This window comes from Grammomys surdaster, unplaced genomic scaffold (genome assembly GCF_004785775.1).
Source record: "Grammomys surdaster isolate TR1022 unplaced genomic scaffold, NIH_TR_1.0 135, whole genome shotgun sequence".
In the NCBI taxonomy this organism is placed as follows: Eukaryota; Metazoa; Chordata; class Mammalia; order Rodentia; family Muridae; genus Grammomys; species Grammomys surdaster.
The window spans coordinates 412,295-421,072 of NW_021604593.1; the positions used below are offsets into that span (position 1 = coordinate 412,295).

The 8,778-nt window shown below is 40.1% G+C and overlaps 2 pseudogenes; both read right to left on the reverse strand.

Moving 5' to 3' along the window:
* Positions 1-937: 937 nt before the first annotated feature.
* Positions 938-2,813, reverse strand: LOC114617181 (annotated as a pseudogene).
* A 170-nt stretch (positions 2,814-2,983) lies between these two features.
* LOC114617153 lies at positions 2,984-3,420 on the reverse strand (annotated as a pseudogene).
* Positions 3,421-8,778: the final 5,358 nt, after the last annotated feature.

Below are 8,778 nucleotides of genomic sequence, written 5' to 3' on the forward strand. Positions count from 1 at the left end.
CGGGCATAGGCCTGAGGGATTAAAGAAATACTCAGACTCAGGTCATCCGTTATGACAGAATGCCAAAACTTTTACTGAACATGTTATATATATATAACATGGTATATATATATATATATACCAAGCCATGGAAGGAAAAATACAAACTCAGGAACTCAACTGGGGAGCAATAGGATGTCAAGTGTAAATTCCCTTCCTGGGGCACCATGCCTTAGTCAGGATGTTTTGGTCCACAGAATGTTACTTAGTAGACAGCAGCATACATAAAGGCTCAGCCAGGGCATAGCAGCCCTTCGGGTTCTTACAGGTTTTTATTTTATAGGCAAATAGTATCTGTCTTAGGTCACCTTCCATCAATTCCAATTGTGGAAGAATTATAGTTCTTCCACAATCCCTGCCAGCCTCAGGGCCCCAGTCTTAGGTAGATAAGGACTGCAAAGGAGTTGCCCATCATTGACTAACTATTCTCAGTAAAGGCTGAACCAAACCTGGGCAGAAGGGTTCTCTCATGCCAGCAACACAAGCACCTGCTTAGTAACTGCCTGGGACTGGATCTGCTGTCTGTAAAAGCAGCAAAGAAGTATCAATCCTGCTGTGGTTACCCCAAAGGCTAGGACTCCCAGAGACAAGGACAAGCCCATCCTTTAAGGAGCCTTCTGGCCACTTTGAGTCCTGCTAGAAACTTCACTCCATAGAAAGGCTGCACAGAAGTAACATTAATATTACCATAAAGAAATTGTTGGTTTCTCAAAATTAGCTCCAGTTTTTCCAGTAGTCTTGGTGGGAACTATGACCAGCCAGGTGGAGCTGCTTATCCCCATTGACATCAGAACTGGGGAGGGGAGGGGTTTCTTCACGAGGCTCCAGTAGATCTCCACTTGAGCTAGGCTGCATAGTGACAGGGCACACACAACACTCAGGAATACAAACAGTACTTTCAGCATCTTTAGAAAAAACATAAACAGAACCTCTAACCCTGACTAACACAGAGTCAGGGCCTTTCCATATACCTGATGACAATTCTTTCCATTTCACTAAGTCCAGTGCCTTCTGGGCTCGTTTCCAGTGTCTGTCTGCTACAGACAATGCATCTTTATCCACTAATAAAAAATTTAAAATATATAAAATAAAGGATAATCTTGCATGAAGTGAGGTAAACTCCCCCCTTTTTGTTTTTTCAACATAATTTTTTAAAGTTAAACGTGTTCTTTCTACTATAGCTTGGCCTTATAATTTTTTAAAGTTAAATATGTTCTTTCTACTATAGCCTGGCCTTTAACAGCTGAACCATCTTTCCATCCCTGAGTTACTAGTTAAACCAACTTTCTATTATCAAAGTTGCAAATTTTTAATCATACCCAATAAACACTGTTTTTTAACATAAAACAATGAAACAAAAACAGGCAATTAACAGATTGGCGTGCCAAAGACAGACAATAGACAGGGAAAGCAGAACTAAGGATTTCTCCTGTAGGAGTCAGAGAGAAAGCAGGACATATCCCAGGAGAGCTCTGAATTTTGATATAAGGATGGAAACATGATGGGCAGAATTTTTGCTGCATTGTCACTGATTAAACTCATGATGTACTCATTATTCCAGTAATAGAGTGCCTGCTCTGTCACCTGGACGTGAGGGCTGGAAACACATTTGACTAACTGTTGGAAAGAGGCTCCATGATCTTCACAAATTCTAATGGTTTAATTACATCTAAAATTTCTTCTAATTCATTTAAGAACATTACTTCTTTTGGACTGTGAATCTTTGGCCAGTAATTGAGAAGTGTCATTACCACTGGTTCAGTGAGGGTGCTGTTCTTCTCTAAATACTACATGTCACAGTACGCTAGCTTGGGATGGTAGACACTCAGGGACCTCACTTTGTATAAGGGCAGCAACATCTTCAACAGGAAAATCTTGTGCTCTTCCTTTAGTGGTAAGGCAAATCCATTAATTATACTTCCCAGGATCTCCAGTAATTCTGCTATGCCATTGTGGTGCTCTGTCTCATAGATAAACCTATAAAATATATTATTGATCTGTTTCCTCATGTAAGCACGCAGGCCTAAGAACTTCACATAGATTCTGTGCTGGGTCCTTTTTAGAAAATCTCTCTCCCGAGGATCCTCACTGTAAAAGAGTTCTAGAAGCTTCAATAGAAACTTCTGATCAATATATTTATTTGCTACGTTGGGCTGGAAATCTGGAGACTCTAAAAATCTTAAGAAAAATTCATAAACAAGCTGAGGGTGAGGCCAGGCTGCTTCTAACATTGGTTCATCTCCTCCTGGGTCAAATTCTGCTCCCGTAGGGTTGGAGGAGGATGGCAAGGTTCAAAACATATTAACTGCAAACATGTGGATGGCTTCAGGGTAAATGGGCTCTGTGATCGCGTTCCAGTTGTAGGTGACATGTTCCACCATTTCACTTAGTGCAGCTCGCTTTATTTCTTTCCACTTCAGGATACTCAGTGAGTCAGAAGCAAAGTCAAAGAGGACAGAACACTGATGTAGCTTCTGGATGAAAAGTTTCTCTTGACCCACAGGAGGAACAACTTGTAAAGATGGGGATTTTTGCAGTTCTCTATTATTGCTGGCATTAAACCATGAAGAGTTCTGCCATTTGTCTTTCTTCACAGGGACTATGATTGGCTGAGGGACTTGTAGTTTTATTTTAGTAGGTGTTGAAGACTGGACAGCTCCAAGACTGTTTCTCCTGCTGGTCTCTACTTCTCCTGTATCTTGTCCTTCTTTTGAACTTTTTCCACTTTTCACTAGTTTTGGTGGTTCTTTCTCTTTCTTGTTTTTATTCGGCATGGCTGGTGCAGACCGCGGCCTCTGCAGCTCCTGCAGCCGCCCGCCACCACTGCTGCTGCAGCAACAGAAATACCCTCCAGACATCGTGCCATCCTGGCTGCCGCCACCACCACCAGGGGACTGAGTAGCTCATCTGCTCTCGCTTCCCCTTTTCCAGGCTCCCCTTCCAATTTTTTTTTCAGTCTTTCATATGATTTTATTTTCTCCCTTCAACCATAATAATATGATATCCAAATTTTGTCTTAACTGGTGGGTCTGTAAACACAGGCTTATCCATCCCACTGACAGGCAAGGCAAATGCTGCTTCTTGAAATGGCCCCACCATAGATCCTCTGGTCATCCAACCCAAGTCACCCCCTTGTCTGGCTTTATCTTCACTATATTGTGTGGCCACTTCACTGAATCTCATCCTAGACTTTAACTTTTCCATGGCTTCCATGATTTTCCCATGTTTTTCACATAGAATATGTCTGACCTTTACTGCACTGTCACCACCTTTAGGTCCCTGAGACTTCTTGTCAGCACTGTCACTCCCAGAGGCTGCACCTTTCCCTCCTTTTCCAGAACCACTTTTCCCTTTCGGCGGCATCTCTTAAGCTTGCAGTTGAACTCTCCGGCCAATTGTTCCGGTGTTCCCCTTCCAATTTTTTGACCTTGCATTTCTTCAATTTTTCCTTTTCTAAAATTTCTCCCTCATCCTCAGAACTGGTGCTATTCTCCATCTCATGCAAGGATTTCTTAGCTGCATCATCCTGTGCCACTACTTGTAGAGAGGAACACCTAGTTCCCATGGCGCAATCAAAATGATCAAACTCTCTTAGTGCTACTTACTACTTTCAGTTTGATTCCACGCCACTTCTCCAATACGTTCCACTTACTGAGCTGGCCGGCCAGTCTCTTTCAGGAACGATCCCGTCAGGTTCTCCTCTCTCTCCCAATCTCAGTCACTTGACATTGTGAGAGAATGCCAATGCCTTTACTGAGCAGGTTCAATATATACACTAAGCCATGGAAGGAAAAATACAAACTCAGGAAAACACAGGAACTCAACCGGGGGACAATAGGATGTGAAGTGTAAATTCCCCTCCTGGGGCACATGCCTTAATCAGAATGTTTTGATCCACAGAATGTTACTTAGTAGACAGCAGCATATGGAAAGGCTCAGCCAGGGCATAGCAGCCCTTCCGGGTCTTACACATTTGAAAGGCTGGTTCTGGACATTTTCAGAGACATATTTGGAAGTTAGCTACAGTTCTCTATGATGTTATGTTAGCAAGAGATAAAGGTGGGGCAGGATTTGGATTTCAGACAGGTGTTAGCACATGTGTTAAGGCTCTTTTAATTGTCAAGGTAAAAATACTTTTGTTTCTTCTACAGTATTTAATGTAAGTTCCATTGATTGTACATCTTCTAATTATGTTTGTGTTTTGAAATCCAGCATGTCAGTCATGGAGGTCTATTAACCAGCTTTTGTTTTATTGCCCTGAGTATCACAGAATTGGTATTCTAAAAATAGCTTGCAAATACTGAAAAAATGAGTCAGGTTTTAAGCAGAAGCAATAGGATAGTGGGCTTGATTATTGCTAGTATAACAGTTTTAATCACATTAATTGCTAGCACCACTGCTTCTGCAACTGCTGTGACACAAGAAGTTAAGACAGCTACTTTTGTTAATCATTTAGCAAAAAATGTAACTAGTGTGTTGAATACACCAAAGTATTTAGATAGGCATTTGAAAGAACAGATTGATGCTCTTTATTCTATTAAAATTATTGTAAGAAGGTTCAGAATTTAAGGGTAAGGAGCCATCTTGTCATGCCAAATACCACTGGATTCATGTCAGTTCTACAATTAACAGTGGTAGTCACTATAATTAGGAAGAAGTTTAATGACACGTGCATAAAATAATTCTAACACCTCTTGGGATGTTATAACGATATATAGGGAGCTTATGAATTTCAAGAAAGCTGCTCTGCTAAGCATTGATGTGGTAGATACTGCAGATAAAATTATTCATGGCCTGAGGTCAGTATTTTTATTTTGGTCAAGCTTTTAAAATGGCATATATAGCTTGATCATGCTAGCCCTTTTTGTTCTGGGAATACTTTTATTCCTGTCCATTGTATTCTTGTCCATTTTATTCCTGTCCAACTTTTTTCAACAACATCAACATGTTGCCAGCCAAGCACATGGCTTGAACCTGAAATTGGACCCCCAGACAGAATTATTAAATTAACAGGCTGGCAAGCCAAGGACAGTAAGATTCTGCACAGAGCATTACCAACCTAGACAGAAGTGCATTGCTTTTGATCCATATTCCATGATGGGTAAGGAAGGCATTCTTGTCAGAATGACCTAAGACAAGCTCAGTCTTATTAATGAAATAAAAAAGGGAGGAGAGGCAGAGAGCCCTTGAGGCTGCTTGGCAAGAATCTAACATGGGTCAAGGACAAGGAAATGGTCTGCTTGACAAGAATATGACACTGGCCAAGGACAAGGAAGTAGGCTTCAGGCAGTAATCTGACATTAGGCAAGAACAAAGAAGTAATTTCAGGCAGGAATCTAAATTTTAGGCTAGAACAAGGAAGTAGGCTTCAGACATGAAAATGACTTTGGGCTAGGATAGGGCAGTAGGTACAGATACTTTGGTTATCCTGATAAGCCCTTAGAAACAATGATCATGGGAGTGTTCATGTAATTGAATTTAATGCCTTGATTTTTTTGACTATTTGTGTTTATTCTATTGCTTGTTCCTTGACTATTTGCATATATTGTATTGCTAGACCTTCAGCCTAGAACTGACCTTAATACATGAATGTAATCAAAATGGTAAAAAAAAAAAAGCACAAAAGAGGAGGAGGGATGGGATAGGGGGTTCAAGGGAGGGGAAATGGGGAAAAGGGGTTGACATCTGTATTGTAAATAAATAAAATATCCAATTATTTTTTAAAAAGCTCCTATCTCAAAAAAATTCAGGAAAGCCAGGACACAATGAAAAGGCCAAACCTGAAAATAATTTGTATAGAAGAAAGTGAAGAGTCCCAACTCAAGGGGCAAACAAACATCTTCAACAAAATTACAGAAGAAAAATTTCCTAACCTAAAGAAAGAAATAAACATTCAAGAAGCCTACGGAGCTTTTGGCTGAGGCAGACACCTAGCTGGTCTGCTCCCATGAAGACACCATATCCTGAGACATCCTAGAGGAGCCACTGCACTCAGAGCATCGGGTAAGAACTGCCTCCCACTACCGTATGCCCCAGAGCTTCAAATGGGAGCCTGGGCACTCAGGACCCATCAGCCACCCAAAACCTGCCCTTCTGGAATAACACTCCCCTTTGGCCCCTTGCTTGGTCCATTTGGCTGGGGCAGACACCTAGCTGGACTGCTCCCACAAAGACACAATATCCTGAGCCATCCTAAAGGAACCACTGCACTCAGAGCAGCAGGATTTCAGGATCCTAGAGGTGGCCTGAGTCCCAGGAGTTCTTCCACCCAGGAGCTCAGGATCACAGGATCACAGAGACATCTGGACTCTGGGGAATTCTGGCACAGCAAGATAATGGGCAATACAGGCTCCAGTCAGAGACAGTGAGTGCAGGTAGCACTAGAGATAACCAGATGACAAAAGGCAAGTGCAAGAACATAAGCAACAGAAACCAGGGTTACTTGGCATCATTAGAACCCAGTTCTCCCACCATAGCAAGCCTTAGACACCCCATCACACCAGAAAGGCAGGATTGAGAATTAAAATCACTTCTCATGATGATGATAGAGGACTTTAAGAAGGACATAAATAACTGCCTTAAAGAAGTACAGGAGAAAACACAGGTAAACAGGTAGAAGCCCTTAAAGAGGAAATACAAAAATCCTTTAAAGAACTGAAAGAAAACAAAACCAAACAGGTGAAGGAATTAAACAAAACCATCCAGGATCTAAAAATAGAAGTAGAAACAATAAAGAAATCTCAAAGGGAGACTATCTTGGAGATAGAAAACCTAGGAAAGAGATCAGGAGTCATAGATGCAAGCATCACCAACAGAACACAAGAGATAGAAGATAGAATCTCATGTGCAGAAAATACCATGGAAAACATTGACACAACTGTCAAAGAAAATACAAAATTCAAAAAGCTCCTAACCCAAAACATCCAGGAAGTCCAGGATACAATGAGAAGACCAAACCTAAGGATAATAGGTATTGATGAGAGTGAAGATTCCCAACTTAAATGGCCAGTAAATATCTTCAACAAAATTATAGAGGAAAACTTCCCTAACCTAAAGAAAGAGATGTCCATGAACATACAAGAAGCCTACAGAACTACAAATAGACTAGACCAGAAAAGAAATTCCTCCCATCACATAATAATCAAATGCACAAAACAAAGAAAGAATATTAAAAGCAGTAAGGGGAAAAAGTAAAGTAACATATAAAGGCAGACCTATCAGAATTACACGAGACTTCTCACCAGAGACTATAAAAGCCAGAAGATCTTGACTGATATCATACAGACTCTAAGAGAACACAAATGCCAGCACAGACTACTATACCCAACAAAACTCCCAATGACTATGGATGGAGAAACCAAGATATTCCATGACAAAACCAAATTTACACAATATCTTTCCACAAATCCAGCACTTCTAAGATAATTGATGGAAAATTCCAACACAAGGAGGGAAACTACAACCTACAAAAAGCAAGGAAGTAATCTTCCAACAACCCCAAAAGAAGATAGCTACACAAACATAATTACACCTCCAATAACAAAAAATAACAGGAAGCAACAATGATTTTTCCTTAATATCTCTTAACATCAATGGACTCAATTCTCCAATAAAAAGACATAGACTATCAGACTGAATACGTAAACAGGACCCTGAATTTTGCTTCATACAGGAAACACACCTCAGTGACAAAGACAGACACTACCTCAGAGTAAAAGGATGGAAGACAATTTTCCAAGCAAGTGATCCCAAGAAACAAGCTGGAGTAGCCATTCTAATATCAAATAAAATCAACTTTCAACCAAAAGTAATAAAAAAGGTAAGGAAGGACATTTCATACTCATCAAAGGAATAATCTACCAAGATGAACTCTCAATTCTGAACATCTATCCTCCAAATGTAAGAGCACCCACATACATAAAAGAAACTTTACTAAAGCTCAAAACACACTTTGTGCCTCACACAATAATAGTGGGGGATTTCAACACTCCACTCTCAGCAATGGACAGATCATGGAAACAGAAACTAAACAGAGACACAGTGAAATTAACAGAAGTTGTGAACCAAATAGATTTAACAGATATCTATAGAACATTTCGTCCTAAAACAAAAAAAATACCTTTTTCTCAGCACCTCATGGTACCTTCTCCAAAATAAACCATAAAATTGGTCACAAAACAGGCCTAAACATATGCAAAAAGATTGAAATAATCCCATGCATCCTATCAGATCATCACGAACTATGACTGATCTTTATTAATGACAAAAACAATGGAAAGCTCACATACACATAGCAACTGAACAATGCTCTACTCAATGATGACTTGGTCAAGGAAGAAATGAAGAAAGAAATTAAAGACTTTTTAGAATTTAACGAAAATGAGGACACATCGTACCAAAACTTGTGGGACTCCATGAAAGCAGTGCTAAGAGGAGAACTCATAGCACTAAGTACCTTCAAAAAGAAACTGGAGAGAGCATACACTAACAACTTGACACCACATCTGAAAGCTCTAGAACAAAAAGAATCAAATACACCCAAGAGGAATAGAAGACAGGAAATAATCAAACTCAGGGCTGAAATCAACCAATTAGAAACAGAAAGAACTATACAAATTATCAATAAAACCAGGAGCTAGTTCTTTGAGGAAATCAACAAGATAGATAAACCCTAAGCCAGACTAACCAGAGGGCACAGAGACAGTATCCAAATTAATAAAATCAGAACTGAAAGGGGAG